Source organism: Melanerpes formicivorus, unplaced genomic scaffold, assembly GCF_026170545.1.
Source record: "Melanerpes formicivorus ecotype bairdi unplaced genomic scaffold, bMelFor1.0.p_v2 SCAF_19, whole genome shotgun sequence".
Taxonomy (NCBI): Eukaryota; Metazoa; Chordata; class Aves; order Piciformes; family Picidae; genus Melanerpes; species Melanerpes formicivorus.
In genome coordinates, this window is record NW_027142371.1 from 3,246,011 (window position 1) to 3,266,016 (window position 20,006).

The window sequence follows — 20,006 nt, forward strand, 5'->3', positions numbered from 1 at the left end:
GCTGTACCCCTGCAGGGGGGTTGAATTAGATTAACTTTAAAGGTCTTTTCCAATACAAACCATTCTATGACTCTATGACCCTAATTGATTTTGGGCTTCACATTAAGCAGTTAACAGTTCACTGTGTTGCAGATGATTTAGCAAATTCTAGTATTATGTCAGTAACAGTGAACTTTCCTTTTAAGATCACAGACAGGGACAAGGGAATGGGAGTCCTGGGAAAAGAGAATCTAGAAAGATCAAGGCTTGGCAAACACCCCTTAGTCAATTACTTTCTTGGAGAAGCTACGGGAGGACCGCAGCTATGGCTTGGTGTGTGCTGAGCTGCACTGCTTGGGAGTGAACCACAAATGCTTTGTGTCATGCAATGAGCTAGAAGGTAAGAGCCAGAATTGTCTTTCCCTCCAGACAATAGTTCACATTGCTGCTGCTGCTGCTGAAAAGATATTTTGGTGTCTTCCAAACCAGGCTCAAATTTTCATTTCTTTGTCACAACCCACGCTTACAGATTTTGAGGCAGTATGTTTGGCCAGTTCTATAGAAAACTTGATCAAAGCACTGGCTCAACTTGTGAGATGCTCCTAACTTCTGCTCTAAGTAGACTGAGAAGTAAGCTTGAGTGTTTCAAAAGCTAATTGCTAAGTGAAACTACCTGAATAAACAGACTTCAGGGCCAGAAAATGTTCATAATGATGCTTGTCTGGTAAGAGATCTGACAAAGATAATGCTGATGCTAATTCTAACAAGTAGATATGTCTTTATACAGAGCATGGTGAATTTGTGGGCTTCCCTCCTGTGAGATGTTATCAGAACAAGCCATGAAGTTGGATGTCTGAAACAGATGAAGATGATTTTCTGAACATCAGTACGCAAATAAGTGCTGTAAGTAATTTTCAAGCTAAGGAGAGTGAGCCAAAGATCACATTTCAGGACATAAATGATGTCTGAGCAGAATTATGCAAAACTCTGCCTCCTCAGACAGCAAAGCTGAACATTGCCAAGTGCATTTTGCGGTATGGCATCATGGAGCAGCGGGGCAGGAGCCCGGGCAGGTGAGCTGATCTGCTGTGGGAAAGCCTGTATTGACAGCAGCGCTCTCTCACTGGAGTCTCCAGGGCTTTACATGAAAGAAGTTCCCTTTGTATCAGAACAGAGTGTTTGGTATTTTCAATTACGCAGGATTAAAGGCAGTCCCAGCGAAAGGGATTATGAGCTGGGAACTGCCGGGCTGTTTTCAGTGAGATCTGCCAGCCAGGTGAGCCAGGCTGCTATGTGCCCAGTCTGGGAGACATAGGATACGCAGAAGAAGGAAGGAAGATATTCTCTGGTAGCTCAGAGGGAGGAGAGAGGCAGAAGAAACCACTGGTACCTTCCAGCTCACACTGAATTTGATAGCCATTAGAGCAGTTGTGAGCTGCTAGGTGTGAATCCTGCACGAGCCTGCTGTAATCAAGCATCCTGTGAGATGAGGAGGGGTAAACTCAGCAGCAGCATCTGTGGCAGCTCTCCACCCCTTCAGATACCCTTTGGAAATCTTTAATGTTGTTAGTGTTTGTTTTAGAGCCAGGAACAAATGCTGGCAAATGCAAAGGTGTTAAGTGTTGGCCAACCTATCCCAACATGCCCTACAAGGCAGTGAAGGGAATATTACTCTAAGTGGATGATGAGCTCAGTTCAGAGGCTGTGCAGTTAAAGCTTATTACCCTCATTAAGAGATGTGTGTAATGTGGTTTTGGGCTTCTGATATGGGGAAAACAACATTTCCAAGTGTTTTCTTGTCCTGTCTGTTAAGCTTGGAGGGGAATTTGGTTTCTGTTTTGCACTGTGTCAGATTCAGCCCAGAGATAAGATGTCTTGGATTCATAGAATATCAGGGATTGGAAGGGACCTCTGGAGATCATCTAGTCCAATCCCCTTGCTAATGCAGGTATCACTAGATCAAGTTGCACAGTGGGTTTTGAAAATCACCAGTGAAGGAGACTCCACAAGCTCTCTGAGCTGTCTGGTCCAGTGCTACTTCACCCTCGAAGTACAGAAATTTCTGCTTAAGCTCCAGGGAAACCTCCTATGTTCTAGTTTGTATCCAGTGTTCCTTGTTCTATCACTGGCCACCACTGAGAAGAGTCTATGACCTCCACCTTTTATAAATATTCATAAGATTCCCCTCTCCATCTTCTCTTTTTCAGGTTAAAGTGCCCCAGGACTCTCAGCCTGTTCTCATGAGAGAAATGCCCTAAGTAGAGAGTTTGGGGTGGTGTCTGAGGCAATGTGCTTTGTCAGAGCCAGGAAGGTTTTCTCTGTGAACAGAGGGAAAGCCAGGAGGAAGGTACAGGGACACTCAAATGCCTCTGCTGGGAACTGGTCCTGTGCTGAGAGCACTGGGCTAGAATGCAGAGTCACACAAGCATCCCTGCCCCATGTTCCCTTGAGTGTGCCCGAAGATCGGGTTGGTTTGCTCCCATCAGGGTGCAAATGCAGAAGGTTCAGGGTTAGCTTTCCATGCAGTGTAATAAGCCCTGCAGAACCAGGAGTGCCAGGATGGGCAGTCCAGGATTAGGAAGTTTAGATTTACCAGATATTGAGCTCAGGACTTGCCCTGCAGGACTGGGCTTGTTCACACAAGAGGAGTTGAGCGTCTCTGCCATGTGCTCCCCATCATCTCCACTATCTCTGTTTTTCCTTTATCTGGAGTACCACAGCTCCTCCCAATGATGGAGCATTGGCTCCCTAGTCAGATTTAATCTCTAGCTATCTTTGGAGGGTCAGGTCACGGAAGGTTTGAGGTCCTCAGCCCTGAAGTGAAGCCCGCCCTGCTTCAGACAGGACTGCAATTGAATCCAGCTGATCCCAAGTCCCTTGCAAACATTTCCATTTCAAACCACTGAAGTTTTATGTCTTTCTAGTAAATTTCTTTTCTTAAGCCTCATAAATCTCATAAAGAACTGGAACAGCTAGTAAATTTGGCCATTCAGATACACGTTTTCCAGTAAAGAGGATAATGATTGCTGTTTCTGATGCCACCTCCCCTCCCCACCCCCTCACCCCCTCAGCTGTAGGAGTTCACCTCTTGCTGGCTGACTGCTGCTTGCACGCAAATCGGGCCATGCTAAGAGGGGAAACACATGCAGGTCCCCTTTGCACGAAGGATCAAGCAGTTGCTGGACCTCTGTGAGCTTTGGCACTGCCCCTGTGTGTGACCTGAGCAAAATAATTTGTCCTCCTCACATCTCAGATCAGAAGAAATAGTTTGATTCTTGCCTGCTCAGGGAGTTGGGAGTCTTGCTTATTTCAGGCTGGGCAGTGTGTGATTGTAATGGGAGGGTGCAGAACACCAGGCTAGGGATCCTCTTCTCAAGGTCCTCATCAAAGGCAGAACATGAAAGATGTGCTCTGTCAGCATGGCCAGAGCCTCAGTGCCTCCTGCTCCTCCTCCTGCTGCTCACTGCTTGCAGCAGTGTGCAGGAGGGCTTCAGAGCTATGCTTGTCTCTAGTCCCTGGGACAGTCCGAAGAGAAACCTTTCTGTATCCTTCCCAGTGCAATAATGGCTAAGTCCAGCCAAGTCTCTTAGACTTAGATTTTCAGGTAGGCTCAGGAGAATGTGAACCCAAGTGCAATCTAGACCTAAGACTTCATAGCCTTCCACTGGAAATACCAGGCAAAAGTGGTGCAGATATACAGAAAAGCATGCTACAGCAACAGAAAATTGCAAGCATATTTCCCCTGTTATTTGTTGTCTCCCAAATCCAAACAAGCTGATTTCCTCTCCTGCAATGCTGCTTTTGATAATCTCGTGCCAAAGGCACCGAGTCTGTTCTTATTGCTGTCAATAGCAAGATGCCTGTTGCTTTTAATGGTTCAGCTATTAAAACACCACATCCCAGTTGTCTGGCTGTGAGCAAGCCCAAGCTATTGCAGTGACAATATGGAACCTTTTTCCTCTCTGACTGTTTCTCTGCAAAGTTTGACCATTTTGGCTGGGGTAAAACATGTGTCTATCTGGGAATCTTTCCAAGGATGAGATTTTGACAGCTGTGCTCATGTTGGCAAAAATCCTGACATCTTGCGCTGGGTTGAAATAGCAGAGTCTTAGTGGAGAGGGGTGGGAATCCGATTTCATAGATGAACACTTATGAATTGAGGACTGTGAGCGTGGCTTAGCTCTTTTCACTTGGGGGAAGAGGTTGAACCCATCCTCTGGGAACAGGGTGGAATGTTTCTTTCTTTGCATCTCCACCTGTGGGCACAGATGGCTGACGGGCAGTGGGGCTGATGGCAGCCCTCTGCGCCCCTGCCAGCTTTTCTGCAGCAGTTTAGGACATGCCTTGGACTGCACCCATGAAAGTGGGTGTCAACCTGTTTGGAGTACGTGCCTAACAACTTGCATTTCCATATTAGATGTTTGGGCATGACTGGTGGGTGGTGCTAGCTCACACTCAATGAAAATCCACCTTTGTGGCTGTGATCAAAGCTGGGCCTCTTATTTATGCCAGAGAGCTTGTGGGGGGGGGGGGGGGGGGGGGCGGGAAGGGGAAGCCTTTGGTATAGTTTGAAATAGCCTCTTTTGGGGTTGTTTATTATTACTGTTATTACTATAACTGAGTGGTTTTTTGTTTGTTTCTCGCTGGGATCTCCATCTTCAACTGGAGGAATATTCCCCCCCTCAAAAGCTGTAATTATTCAAAGGCAATCTATTTCTGCAGTAACCTTCAATTTGACAAACTGTCATTTTTTTTTCTGATGAAAAGTCACTTATTTGGAGACCAGAACTCTTTTATCTCGACAAATAGGGAGCGATGGTACAGAAAAATCGTGTCGCAAGGTCACCCAGGAACTCCCCATCAAAGCCAAGGATAAACTGGAAGAGGTATGGTGAAAAGTCATCACAAAGTTTTGGAAAGGTATTCTGCAAATATTATATTTATTTCAGTCTTTCCAGTGGCCAGGTGGTTCCAGCATGATTTACCAAGAAAAATGAAAAACTGGCAAGATTTGGAACCTGTGTCAACAATAATTTTCCATTTTGGGTATTTTCTCTGAAAAACAAGGGGAAAGATTTGTTTTTCAAACACAAACAAGATACTAGTGAAACAGCAAGCCCCCAAGCAAAACATAGCTCATGAAGAAAACAATTCAAGCAGTTCTGCTCAGGAAAGATTATAGCTTAGGGTGAGACACCCGATGGAAGACCTTGTGTCTGTGTAAAAATGTGAATCTTCTCCATTGCTTTAGCTTTCAGAAGAATCGGCTAAGCTGGCCCAAATTCATACTTGCTGTGCATTAAGTGATATAGCATAGAATCAATAGGGTTGGAAGAGACCTCAAAGATCATCAAGTCCAACCTGTCACCCAACACCTCATGACTAGTAAACCATGGCACCAAGTGCCACATCCAACCCCCTCTTGAACACCTCCGGGGATCGTCACTCCACTACCTCCCTGGGCAGCACATTCCAATGACTAACAACTCTCTCAGGGAAGAACTTTCTCCTCACCTCCAGCCTAAACTTCCCCGGCACAGCTTGAGACTGTGTCCCCTTGTTCTGGTGCTGGTTGCCTGGGAGAAGAGACCAACCCCCTCCTGGCTCCAACCACCCTTCAGCGAGTTGTAGAGAGCAGTAAGGTCTCCTCTGAGCCTCCTCTTCTCCAGGCTAAACAATCCCAGCTCCCTCAGCCTCTCCTCCTAGGGCTTGTGCTTGAGGCCTCTCCCCAGCTTCGTTGTCCTTCTCTGGACACATTCAAGTGTCTCAATGTCCTTCTTAAATTGTCCTTCTTAAATTGAGGGGCCCAGAACTGGACACAGTACTCAAGGTGTGGCTTAACCAGTGCTGAGTACAGGGGCAGAATGGCTTCCCAGCTCCTGCTGGCCACACTGTTCTTGATGCAGGCCACTTACAGGCATTTACCACATGGAAGCAGATGCTTGAGAGGTTTGTTCATGTCTTTAAGCCCTCAGGTTTGTTTTGGAGTTTTGGGAGGCTGTAGATCCCTGTTAGATGAGTCAGGTTTGACATGGTTAAATATGGAAGAATCCTGAAACGAGATCCTGTGTGCGTGGAATGCATGCAGCAGGCACACAGGCAAGCAGGAGGTGAGTTTTCAGCACGTATTATTTATCTGTCCGCAGCCTGGCTGTGCCACCTGAGTGGCCAGAAGAGTCACCAGTACCTACCAAATTGTATGGCAAAAGCATTGTATACTTTGCTTATGGGAGATGGGGTTATGACAGTTCTGCAGCTTGCAGAAGGACCAGGTTGATGGTGGATGAAGCGTCACATAAAATGATCTGCTTCTCGATTTACCTAAAGCCAAAGCTGATGGAGAGGAGTATAATAAAGGGCACTGTATTAGGTAGGATGTTTGGTGAGCATGGCACTGTCTGATGGTCTTGGAGGCCCTTTCAAAGTCCTGCCTTCAAGACCATCTCTCCCTTCCTCTCCCACTAGCTTCTTGAGAACTATGGCAAATATTAGCACATCTGTGAGTGCTGAGCTGCTGCGCTTGAGGAGCTTCTAGCACCCATGTTAACTTGATTAACACTCACATGAACACTTCTACACTGAGAAACGCCAGTGGCGTCTCTACCATAAATTAAGCTGAAATTCCAACTGTAAGTTGTCTTACAATTCTGCAGCAGCTCTGTTTACTCTGGAATAGCACAAGGCAGATGTCTTCATCTTTGCTGATTCGTAGCAGGTCACAGGCATTGACTTTATATGAATAAAAGCCTTTAAAATATTTTAAAAACACACTTTCCCCCTCCTTTACAGACCTTAACCTTTAGTTGGCCTTAACAAGAAGCACCCAGGATAATGTGATTCTTAAAACAGGCCATCATAAACTGAGCAGCAACTTTTAATTATATGGTGTGATCGTTACCTGAAACCAGTGAAGAGGTTGGGATAATTACTACTCATGTTTACACTTCTGTATGTCTGTGGGTTATGTTCAGTCCCTTAATGATGATGATTAGAAACATACTGGAAACACATTGTAATTAGAGAGAGCTCTTACTATGGTTCTGAAAGCACAGAGGTAGCTTTGAAGTGGAACTGGACAAAGTGACTGCTGCCAAAAGATTGCAAGAGTTTAGGAGCACTGTGCAGCAGGTCGTTAGTTACCACACGTAGGGTAACACATCTGCTTTGGAGAGGCTGAGGGAGCTGGGGTAGCTTAGCCTGGAGAAGAGGAGGCTCAGGGGATACCTTATTGCTGTCTACAACTACCTGAAGGGAGGTTGTAGCCAGGTGGGGGTTGGTCTCCCAAGCTACCAGCACCAGAACAAGAGGACACAGTCTCACACTGCACCAGGGGAGGTTTAGGCTGGGTGTTAGGAAGAAGTTCTTCATAGAAAGAGTGATTGGCCATTGGAATGGGCTGCTCAGGGAGGTGGTGGAGTCACCATCCCTGGAGGTGTTCAGGAGGAGACTTGATGGGATGCTTGGTGCCATGGTTTAGTTGATTAGATAGTGTTGGCTGGTAGGTTGGACTCAGTGATCTCAAAGTTCTTTTCCAACCTGGTCTATTCTATTCTATTCTATTCTATTCTATTCTATTCTATTCTATTCTATTCTATTCTATTCTATTCTATTCTATTCTATTCTATTCTATTCTATTCTATTCTATTCTATTCTCACCTGCAGCACCTACCTTCAGCACCAACCTCCTCATTGCTGCTCGTACATCCATGGCAATTCTGAAGCTTGCAGAAGGACAGATCGATGGTGGACAAAGAATCTTGTAAAATGCTCTGCTTTTCAATTAATCTAAAGTCAAAGATGAAGTTTAGTTTGTTTTTCCACATGGGACATTTTGGAGGGTGAGGCAGTGTTTAGGAAGAGGGATGGAGGAGGAAGTTTGGGGTGGCTGCAGAGTGTGGGCATTGGTTCAGGCAGTTTGCCCTGCCAAGGTTTCAATGTGGGTTCTGACATGAAAGGGACCTCTCAAGCAGTGAGCTGTAAACCTCCTAAAAAGAAGTGTTTCTGTGGGTGAGGGATAGAGGTATGTGTTGTAGGATGTATTCCTTTGTTTGTTTTTCCCTTTTAAATAAACAAAAATACTCTGCCTATAATAAGATGAGGCTTGTGCTGTAAGATCATGTTTGCTGGAAAAGTCATCCTGTTTTCCATTGCTTAATTTCAGCTGAAAAGGGAAGGCATGAATGTTGGAGAGAGCACAGCTACTTTCTTGGAACTGTTTTTACGAGCAGTAGAGATGAGCCCTCTCAGGAGGAAGAAATGATTTAGCCGTGTGTAGAGAAAGGAGAGGTAGAACAGAAGCTCCCCAGCATTCCTTACCATTCCTCTCAGGCCCAAAGGGACACCCTTTTTGGTCATTGTCCTTTAGTGTTATAAATCATATCTGTTGGTATTTTTGTCTGCAAACCCAAATTCAGCTTTCTGTCCCCATGCTGGTGCCATGGAGACCTCCCTGCTTACAGTACATCTCCTCTTTCCGTGCTATTCCCATCCCCATCATGTCTCCTTGCAGAAGACCAGCTGGCAGCTGGCACTCAACATGGACAATGTCAAGATGCTGCCTACCACTTGGACCCACAGACATTATTTCTTGGTTTGTGCCTCCAGGTGATGTTGAACTCTTGCCACTTGTTTCTGCACAGCCTCTCTAAAATCCTCCCTCTTCTGTCCACCTACATGGCTCACGTGCTTGCTCAAGCTGTCAGAATCATGCTGCTCAATTTCTACTACAACATTGCTAATTCTGGCCTTGGCAAATCCAGTCTCACTCTGTTCATGTTTATTCTTTGCTCTACATAATTTGCTCCTCCTGCCCATCATCCTCTTCCAACCTTAGTTATACTGTGATCCTTCTCATTGCATCTGTCTTTCAAGTCTTTGTTCTGAATCATCTTAAGCATAATGTGCTTCTCTTCACTCCCAAGGTCTTCCATGGTCTTTCTCCCCCCAGTATACTATTTTTTTGTGTGTGTGTGGTTAAGATGTCAGTTTGGGCCTCTGATCAGCCCCCTATGCCACTCTGTTGCCCAGTTTCTACAATTTGAAAACACCCTCACGTGTTTTCCTGTGCTGTTAAGGCACCTTCATGACCCTTTTCCCAGTTTATCTTTAAAACTCCTTTTCTAAGATGACTATAAAACCTTCACACCAGTAGAGTTGTGGGTGTGTTGAACTCTGCTGACTGCTTGAACTTAGGTGGTTTCCATGGCCTCCCCTTGTCTGTAACATCATCTGTCAGCTTTTGGCTTGGAGTGAAGGCTCCCTGGTTCAAGAACCATCTGTTTGCGCTGGCTTTGCACGGTGTCTGTTACTGTGGGTTACTGTTCCATGAAGGGAGTCCATGGGTGCTATGGTAATACAAAATAATAATTGAAACCTAAGTGTTAATAGCACCATGTGTCTCTCGTCACTGCTTTGACACTGAACAAGCACTGATCCTAAAGAAAGTTGATGGATTTTATTTGCTTCTGGAAAAATGTGGAGGAGTAGATTCCCTTCCCTACTCCACACCTGTTGCACAGGGCTCTTTCACGGCTCCATTTTTCTTGTAAAATAAAGTTAAAGGCTTTAAAAGCAGGATGGCAAGTGATGGGACCAGCATGGTGCAAATCCACTGTGTTCAGAGACCATTACCAGCTAGTAGGTAGTTTGTGGGACCTGCAGAAGATGACATGCAGCTTCTTTATGAGGATACAGAGCAATGTCACAGTCCACATCTGATTAGAATAGAATAGATTAGAATTATCCAGGTTGGGAAAGAACTTTGAGATCATTAAGTCCAACCTATCATCCAACATCATCTAATCAATTAAACCATGGCACCAAGCACCCCATCCATTCTCTTCCTAAACACCTCCAGTGATGGTGACTCCACTACCTCTCTGAAGGGAGGTTGGAGTCAGGTGGGAGTTGGCTTCTTCTCCCAGGCAACCAGCACCAGAACAAGGGGACACAGTCTCAAGCTGCGCCAGGGGAGGTTTAGATTCGAGGTGAGGAGGAAGTTCTTCACCGAGCGAGTCATTCGTCATTGGAACGGGTTGCCCAGGGAGGTGGTTGAGTCATCGACCCTGGAGGCGTTCAAGAGGGGATTGGACGTGGCACTTGGTGCCATGGTCTAGTCATGGGGTCTGTGTTGATAGGTTGGACTCGATGATCCTTGAGGTCCTTTCCAACCTAAGTTATACTGTGATACTGTGTGATACCACCTCCCTGGGCAGCACATTCCAATGGCCAGTCTCTCTTTCTGGGAAGAACTTCTTCCTAACATCCAGCCTAAACCTCCCCTGGTGCAGCTTGAGACTGTGTCCTCTCGTTCTGGTGCTGGTTGCTTGGGAGAAGAGACCAACCCCCACCTGGCTCCAACCTCCCTTCAGGTAGTTGTAGAGAGCAATAAGGTCTCCCCTGAGCCTCCTCTTCTCCAGGCTAAGCAACCCCAGCTCCCTCAGCCTGGTTGGTTCTTGTTGGGATGTTTGTTGGAGAAGCCTGTCATTGTATATGGTGATCACAGTACCTTCTGGTCCTGGGGTGTACAGGATAGGACCAACTGAAGGCTGAGGGCTTTGCAGCGTTCTCTGTAGATATACTTCAGCCCGCAGCCTCCTGAAGCTGCCAGCCACATGAAACCAGTATGAACCATGAGCTTAAATCCATTTCCTAAATAGAGTTTTGCCTGGGAATAAATAAATGGGGTGCCAAAATCTCATGCTGCAAACCCCAACTGCTGAGCAGTTCTTTTTCCTGTGAGAGGCAAGAACTCTGGAAAAAAATGAAATAAAATAAAAAACCCAAACCAACAAAAAAAAAACCCCAAACCCCAACCCTTTGTCAGGAACAAAGGTCACTGCCTCTGCAGCAGCCAAGTGTGTAGCCCAAGGCCAGTCAACATCTTGAGCCTTCTGCTGTGGCTTTGGGACCTTTCACAAAAGCTGGGCACGTTTCCAGCGCTGAGCTGTAAGGACGGTTGACCCATGGTGCACCTGGGGCATCTCAGCTTGATTTCAGTTTCACATAAGGCTTTGTCTAGGTTTATTTTATTTAATGGGTTGTTTGCTGTGCTGGTTTTTTTCTTCTCTTTTTCTCCTCCCTTCCCCCCCCCCCCCCCCCCCCCCCATTTCTGGCTCTACTGTCACAGGAAATTCTCACTGTTCTATTACTTTTTTCCTGTTGGAACTGGCTTTAAAATAAAATGAATAAATAAATATGTATCCACACATATAAAAACGTGCAGACAGGAAAACTATTTGGATCTGGAGAGGCCTTGATAAGGCTGCTGATGAGGTTGCCAGCTTTCCCTGAGTCCGAGCTGAACAATTCCCCACCACCCTCCCCAACCCCTGGGAACTTCAGCGGTGGTGGCTGGGAGGCTTCTAATTCTGACTACAGGTGTTTGCTTTGAAAGACACCACATGCCATATTGTAATCTCATTTAGGAAAAAGGTAATTAAATAAAAATACAGATGTGTTACAGTCACAGTTCCTGAACATCTGAAATGCCCCTCGGTTTTAACAAAGCAAAGAATAAATCTCCCTGAAGCAGCTCTACCCTCTTGTCTTTTGTAATGTTATCCCCTATTAGTATCTTAAATGAAAAAGAGTTTTGAATGTCAACATCTGCTCTTAAGCATCTCTTTGCAGCAGGAACATTGTGTTTAAAAAGCAAACACACTAGGAATGCCTACAGTCCTCTCATTCTGCTGCTCTGCACATCCAAATGCTCCTGCTGCTGTTTACTTGCGGCCCGTTCTGCTCCAGCGTTTTGTCTTTAGGTAACATTTTCTTAAGGTACAGCAGATTATTGAAACCATTCCTGGGCTGTAAAAGAGTAGCTGGACCTGGTTTGCTTTGTCTGAACAAATTGGATAGTTGCTGATCGTGCTCTTTTGAATCTTTAATTTAAAATGGGCCAACTCCAGGTTATGTATTTGGGATCAATTGCATGAAAACATTACTACGAAGAAGATTAGGCAGCTTGAACATGGACCATTCTCTGTTCAGTAGTAATGATGATCATGGTAATGATAACAATAAAGTAACTCTGGAATTCATCTGGCCTCAATCCAGCAAAATATTTAATCCCATGCTTAACTTTTGAAGCATGTGTACATTCCTGTTCAGCAGAGTTAAGCATATGCTTCAGCTCTGCTACTGCTTGATTCCAGCGTGTGCTGCTCCTGCTGTTTGTTTCAGATGTGCTGTTTCTGGGTTTGACTGGCTGGAACAAACTGTTGGAAGCAGCTCTGTGCAGAAGGACCTGGGAGTGCTGGTGGATAACAAGTTCACTGTGAGCCAGCAATGTGCCCTTGTAGCCTAGAAGGCCAATAGTATTTTGGGGTGCATTAAGAAGACTGCTGGTCAAGTGAGGTTCTCTACTGTGCCTTGTTGAGGACACACCTGGAATATAGAGTCCAGTTCTGGGCCCTTCAATTTGAGAGAGACAGGGAAATACTGACAAGTATCCATGAGAATGGTCAGGGAGCAGGAGCAGCTCTCTGAAGAGGAAGAGATGAAAGCTTGGAAAAGAGGATGCTTAGAAGGGATCTTAGAAATGCTTATCAGTATCTAAAGGGTGGAGGTAGTGAGTGGGATCAGACTCTCCACTGGTGCCCATTGATAGGATGAGGGGCAGTGGACTCAAGAACACAGGAAGTTCCACCTCAACACAAAGAAAACTTTGCTGTGTGGGTGCTGGAGCCCAGAGAGGTTGTTGAATCTCTTCTGGAGAGATTCCAAACTTTCCTGGACATTGTGTTCCTGGACCACATGCTCTGGGTGAGTCTGCTTTAGCCAGAGGAGCTTGGACTAGGTGATCTCTGGAAGTCCCATTCTGTGAGTTAGCTAATTCTGATGAATGGCTAAAATATGAATTGCCCAGTATAATCTGAGGGGGTTGAAACAAGAGATAAGTGGTAGCCTGATTGTTTAACTGCATCTTTTGCAGGCTTGATGGTCCCTCCTTGCTGCTGGTTAATATCTTTTCTGTAATGTTAACTGATCCTCAGCTGGAGAGTAGGTTATTGTATTCATGAGGGGAATGGATGTGGCACTTGGTGCCATGGTCTAGTAGGCATGAGGTGTTGGGTGACAGGTTGGACTTGATGATCTTTGAGGTCTTTTCCAACCTTGTTGATTCTATGATTCTATGATTGGCCTTGGAGGAAGAACATGCAGGTACTAAGGTTGGTAATGTTATTGTGAGTCTTCCCAGACATGCTTGGAGGCTCTCTTCAAGCCTGAGCTCTTGTAATCTTGCTATTTCTTTGCATTCTCACTTTTAATTTACCAAAATAAAATAAATATTTAATTTTTTTCTTTATAGAGGTCCAAACCCCCACATTTCCAGTCCTCATGGGGTGGTGGAAGAGAGCTTGAAACCTCATGTGGTGTCTATGTCCTAGGCTCCAAAATCAGAAAGCAAGTAAGTCCCCTACATTTCTCATTATTTTTTCATGACTTCCAAGTGAATTTCAAGCCTTTCTGAAACCTGACAGGTTTTGAGCACTTAGTGCTGGCAATTCCTTGAGCCCCTGAAGCCTGGCTTATGGGGAATCAGAATTTTATTGAACCTTTTAGAAAACTCATCCTACTTTGCTGTGCCAAGCATTGCAGAAACACCATATGAGAGAGGGTTGGGGCTTTCAAGTCTGTACCATCTATATTGATTGCCACAGAGTAGGAGGTACTACTGCAATAACTTTCATCATCTCAGACCTCGTTTTGCAGTATTCAAACAGGAGCAGAGCCCCAGTGCATCACCCAGCTCCTTGTGTGCATGGCTATGTGAGCTTATGAGTCTGAGCTCCAGGCTGCCAGGGGATTTCTCAAGGCTATCGTGGTGCCAGCACATGCAGGGACACCACATGTCTGTGTGTGCAACCATGTGAAAGCACCAGCGAGGAGGGGGAGCACAGATTCCCAGCAGGCCCCTGAGAAAACTGACTTTCCAACTGGACCCAGTGGGTTATTATTAAATGTCTACAAAATACATGAGAATCCTGCCATTGTCTCAACTGGTCTTTGAATCAGGGGCTCCTAACCAGAGGATATGCTATTCTTCTTTTGTTCCACATTCCCATAAGGCTTTTAAAAGTAACAAAAAAAAAACAAACCCAAGCCACCCAAAAAACCCCCAAGAAACCCAACACAAAACACAAACCCAAAAAGCCCCACAACCAAACCCCAAACCTGCAAGGTGATGTCAGTTTTACCCTGACAGCCAGGGGTGGAAGGGATGGTTAGCCAGCATCCAAGCCCTGGGCTTTGCAGTTTCTCAGTGTAAGTTATGGCTGTGTGTCAGCAGCGGTAAGCAAAGCAGAATGCACTGGCTGGAGTGGTGTTCTCTCCAATTGCCTGGGGCCCCAGATGAAATTTAATAAGCAAATATAAGATTTTAGTGCTTTGGAATGGAAAGTTTATGGCAACTGCTTTCTGCAGCCACTTTTTAAGTGAGGTATCACATCTATGGTTTGTGGAGAGCACCTTGGATGCTGAACCCCAGCCTGCTGCTGTGCTGTCAGCCCTACCCTTTCTCTGTGGGTAGGACAGCATCACCCTGGTACTGTGCCTGGGGGCTGGAGTGGGGTGGCAGTCTAGGCTGTATAAAGTCCCTGTACTTGGTGCTGGGGAGGCTGCATCTTGAATATTGGCTTCAGTTTTGGGCCCTTCACTACAAGAAGGACATTGAGGTGCTGGAATGGGTCCAGAGGAGGACAATGACACTGGTAAAGGGTCTGGAGGACAGGTCTCGTGAGGAGCAGCTGAGGGACTTGGGCTTGTATAGCCTGGAGAATAAAAGGCTGAGGGAACACCATCTCACTCCTTCCAGGTGGTCCTAGTGAGGTGGATGTTGGTCTCTAGTTGCACCAGGAGAGGTTCAGGTTGGATATAAAGAAAAATTCTTTCCTGAAAGAGTGTCCAGCTATTGGAACAGGCTAACAGGGTGGGGTGGTGGAGTCACAGTCCCTGGAGGTGTTCAAAAGAAGGTGGAGATGTGGTGCTTCAGGTAATGGTTTAGTGGGCATGGTGGTGGTGGGTTGACAGCTGTACTTGATGATCATAGAGATTTTTTCTAACCTTAGTGATTCTATTATTCTAAGCTATGACCTTTATCTCACAGGTTTGAGCCAGGTGAATCTGCAGGTCATGGAGTATGCTGATGCTGAATACAGTTATGTCTGGGATGTCTGCCCTACAGCTGCCATTCACATGGCTTCTGGAGCTGAGGCAAGTGGGGGAATCTGTCCTCATGATTATTTTTTTAAAGTCAAAGGTTACCAAACAATGTAGTTTATGGAGAGCAGACCCTGGTTTGAGAGATGGGAGAAAAGGGATGTGAGATAGGAGAGAATTAGAATAGAATAGGATAGAATAGAATAGAATAGAATAGAATAGAATAGAATAGAATAGAATAGAATAGAATAGAATAGAATAGAAAAGAAAAGAAAAGAATAGAATAGAATAGAATAGAATAATAGATGAATAGCATAGCATAGCATTGAATTGAATTGAATTGAATTGATCAGGTTGGAAAAGACCTTTGAGGTCATGAAGCCCAACCTATCACCCAACACCATCTAATCAACTAAACCATGGCACCAAATGTCTCATCCAGTCTCCTCTTGAACACCTCCAGTGATGGCAATACCATCACCACCCTGAGCAGCACATTCCAATGGCCAATCTCTCTTTCTGGAAAGAACTTTTTCCTAACATCCAGCCTAAACCTCCCCTGGTGCAGCTTGAGACTGTGTCCTCTTGTTCTGTTGGTGGTTGCCTGGGAGAGGAGACCACCCCCCACCTGGCTACAACCTCCCTTCAGGAAACCCCTCACCAGCTTTCTTCCAGTAGCGTTTGTCCTTATTCTTTGGGTAATTCATCAGCTTTCAAATCACAGAGGTCTTCTATGGGATTCTCTTAATTATTTATTTTTTTCAGTAAATTCATGTCTTGCTCAAGGAGTTGCCTGTCAGAGCCTGTTAGCTCACCAGTGAGGATGGACAATCTTCCCGTGGGAAATGAGAATAAAAACCTCCCAACATTAAATATCCAGCACCTCTGTTCCCTGCGCAGCAGAAGGTGAGGAATGCACGCTCTCCTCAGTTCCCAGCTTGTCTTCTGCTCTGATATTTACAGATGGTTCATAGAGACTTGTTGTAAGCTCTTTGTCATCTCTGTCCAAGCATGAAAATCTCGGCTTGAGGGGTCCGTTTAGAATCCGATCATAGCAGTAGCTGTTGGCAGGAACACACTCAGGTGGCAAAGGGAGCTCCAGGCAACTGGCACCAGAACAAGAGGACATAGTCTCAAGCTGCACCGGGGGAGGTTCAGACTGGATGTTAGAAAGAAATTCTTCACAGAGAGAGTGATTGGCCATTGGAATGTGCTGCCCAGGGAGGTGGTGGAGTCACCATCATTGGTGGTGTTTAGGAGGAGAACTGGATGGGGTGCTTGGTTGCATGGTTTAGTTGATTAGATGGTGTTGGATGATGGGTTGGATGCAGTGATCTTGAAAGTCTCTTCCAACTTGGTCTATTCCTATTCCTATTCTATTCTATTCTATTCTATTCTATTCTATTCTATTCTATTCTATTCTATTCTATTCTATTCTATTCTATTCTATTCTATTCTATTCACTTTATCTCCAGCTTCCTGCTCCACTTTCCCAGTAGTAGCAACTGGTACAGCCCATTTGTCTGGGATTTTGTGCATGTTACTCCATACTTCCAACATCCATTACTGTCTTTAGGAGATGAGGAGGCTGAAGAAATCTCAAGAAGTTCTTAGCATCTCGAATTCAATGTAACCAGGGGGAAAAAAAAAAAAAAAGAATTTTTACCTTGCACCCTTAACTGTTCCAACTGTATGCCAGCATGGGTAAGATGGTGTGGAAATGAACAGTCAAACATGGAGACCTTTCTCTAGGGAAACACATAAAAAGCCAACTATGATTCTTTGGCTCCTTGGGTACCTCCTGTATACTTTTCCTGGGTTGGGGCCCAAGATGAGGCTGTCTCAGTTACAGTTTCTGAGGACAAAAATTACACATGCTCTGTTTCAAACCCACATCTCTGTATCAGTAAAGTCTTTAGAGCTCAGCCAGTGAAGGGTCCACTACGATAATAAACCACCCTTCATTCCTCTTGCCTTCTCATCTGTATGTTTATTTCTGTTTGTCCCTTCCTTTCTTTTTTTTTGCAGATGGCAGATAAATCTTGTCAGCCTTTTCTCAGTCATCTTTTCTTTTTTATCTCCAGCAATGTGCAAATCTGATGGTTTGCTGTTCCTGTTTAACACTTCTCTCTTCCGTGCTGTTCCGTGCTGTCTCATTGTCTCATTCTTGTGCTTCTTTGCTGGGTGAAAGGAGTCAAATTTTTCAGTAGGCAAAATTTAAACCATTTCCAGGTCATGAAAGAACTGAACTCCTTTTAATCACTGCTCTAAAATGTAATAGTTTCATGTGAGTTCCTTGTCAAGGTTGGATGACTGACCAACAGGTCCCTGAGAAGCATCCTTTGCTGTGTCTGTGGGGTCACCTGGGATTCTGTTGCACGTGAAGAGAACAATACTCCACAAGCCCCTGAAGTGGAGTGAACACAGATGACATTTTTATTCATCCTCAGCCAGATTGTTTGGTATTGTGTCCTTTCTGTGAAAAATGACACGCTGGCAACAGGCCACTGACTGCAAAACAACTTGGCATGGGCCTTCTGTTTGTCTCATCCTGAGCTGAGCATCACCAGAGATGCCAGACTGCTAGCCACAAGCCGAGAGTGTTAAAGCACTGTCTTTCTTTAGTCAGCAGCTCTCTGCCATTTTGGGTGGGAAATACTAGAGGGAGGAAGAATGGTTCCTGGCTGTTTAGATCTTTGGTTGTCTCAGTGATGGTAGTCTGCTCTCTCCTTTTTAAGAGCATTACCTCTTCTGGCAAGGATGACTGCAAGGTCATCTAGCCAACCCTAACCAAATTCTTTTTCAGAGTGTCTGATTCTGTATTTCCCATTTCTTTCTCTTTTTGTTCTCTTTTTCCTCTCCATTTCCCCTCTTTTCTCTCTCTCTCTCTCTCTTCTCTCTCTCTTTTCTCTCTCTCTCTTTTTTATCCCTTTATTTTCTTTTATTTTATTTTAAACTTTTCTTCTAGATGAAGTGAAAATGTTGAAAGCCTTCAAGTGATTAGCAAGACAAATCTGAAAGACTTCCAGTTTCATCTGGGCCATCATAGTTAATTGAGCAAGTATTGACATAGCCCAAAGCCTGTTGATTTCACCCAGCCTTTTCAGAGGGCAAAGCCACGGTTAGTCTGTGACTGGGGCTCTGGACAAGATGACACTGAGCTGTGGGTGGCATTGCAGGTGGCCTTTTGGTATCAAAACTGGGTGCAATGCTGAACCATTTCCAGTATTATCCAATAATCCATATCATAAATCATCTTTCCAAGGTCCCCATGGCATCTTTCTGACCTCTAAGAAAGTAACTTAACTGGGGAAAGCAGAGGAAGATTGGCTTCTTCAAAGCACAACAGTTTATGAAGTTTGTAGGATGCCCAGATATTTTATTCAAGTTAAAAGGGTTTTGTTCCATCCAAGCAGGAGTGCAGCAAGATATACAACAGCCACCACAGTGCTCTAGGTGACACCAAACTGAAACACTGGCTGTGAATTTCTGTTCTTCCTGCTGGAACCAGGCTCTTGCTGTGCCTGCTGCTGTGGAGTGGGTATCTCCTTCACTAAATACTTGCTTTTTTCTGAAGTAGGGACAGCATCTTTGCTTTCAGCTCTGATGCAGTGTGACATATACAGTAGGACCTGTCATAATTCATGAAGTCAGTTCTGTTTCAATGTTAATAAGCCCTTAATCAAGTCATTTGTTTCATCCAGGATGTCACATTTAGCAGTGGATTGTGAAATGCTTGAAAACTGGAATCATAGGAGCATTATTTATTGCTAAGTGTTATCCACATCATATCTGAAGCTGGAATATGCCAGGAAAACATCCTTCACATTCACCATGCCTGCTTTCAGGATCAGTCATGGGTTGGCTGGGTGTGTATGCTATTGCTCTGTTTATGTGGCAGGATTTTATGTGCTATATTTGGTAAGTCATTCTCACATTGCTTATCTGTTACCTATTTCCTATGTCTGGCTCTTTGGCTTTCTCAAATAGTACTGTGCAATGCTGGATCAATCACTTTAAACCAAGATTGGCAGTTTAAGTCCCACAGAAAATACTGAAATGCAAAACTAGTAGTCCTCATTCTAGTCTGTTTGTGATATGTAAGGAAAAGAGAAGAGGTCTGAGCCAAGCAGCTGCTGGTGGGATTAAGTGGGAAGCTATCCAGGGAGACCAGGTTTGTGATTATCATCTCCTGTTCCTGATGTTGTCTTCAAGAGGAACGAGCTAAGAGCTAAAAGTGTGTCTTTTATATCTAGTCTTTTCCACTCTTAAAGAAGAAGAAGTCACAGTGAACTCATGGCAAATGTTGTCCCAGTGTGTTTTTCTTCTTTACTTAAGTTATGTTTGATGTCATGCCATTTTTTCCTGCAAGCCTGTTTCTGACTGCAGGTAGGTGAGTTGCATACTGTCAGCAATAATAAACATACCTGTGTATGTGTCACAGGTTGCTATACAACAATGTCACTATGTACAAATTTCTACAGACTGAAACACTGAAAAATGCCTTTTTTGTTTTGCCTTAGGGAAATGCTTGCATTTGTATTGTAAATCTGACCTCCTGGCAGGTCCTTTTTGTGTGCCAGACCCCTTGCGGTAGGTCCTGTGAAGGCACAGAAGAAAGGACTCTGGGTCCTATCTGTGAGGAAAACATTTTGGTTTGGTTTATTTCCTAGTTCTTCTCTTGAAATACCCAGTAAATAATTCTGTAAAAAGGGAATTGCAAAATGTTGATTTAGTTTTTATTTCATGTTTCCGGGATGGGATGGGATGGGATGGGATGGGATGGGATGGGATGGGATGGGATGGGATGGGATGGGATGGGATGGGATGGGATAGGATGCAATGGAATGGAATGGAATGGAATG

General features: G+C 44.8%; 1 long non-coding RNA gene across 1 annotated transcript in view; it reads left to right on the forward strand.

Annotated features, from left to right (window-relative positions):
- Positions 1-13,378, forward strand: part of LOC137447114 (uncharacterized) — a 31,640-nt gene extending 18,262 nt beyond the window's left edge. The window contains exons 2-4 of the long non-coding RNA XR_010988786.1: positions 767-882; positions 4,747-4,865; positions 13,292-13,378. This is a non-coding gene — a long non-coding RNA (uncharacterized lncRNA). The remainder of the gene's footprint in view (positions 1-766; positions 883-4,746; positions 4,866-13,291) is intronic.
- The last annotated feature ends 6,628 nt before the right edge of the window (positions 13,379-20,006 follow it).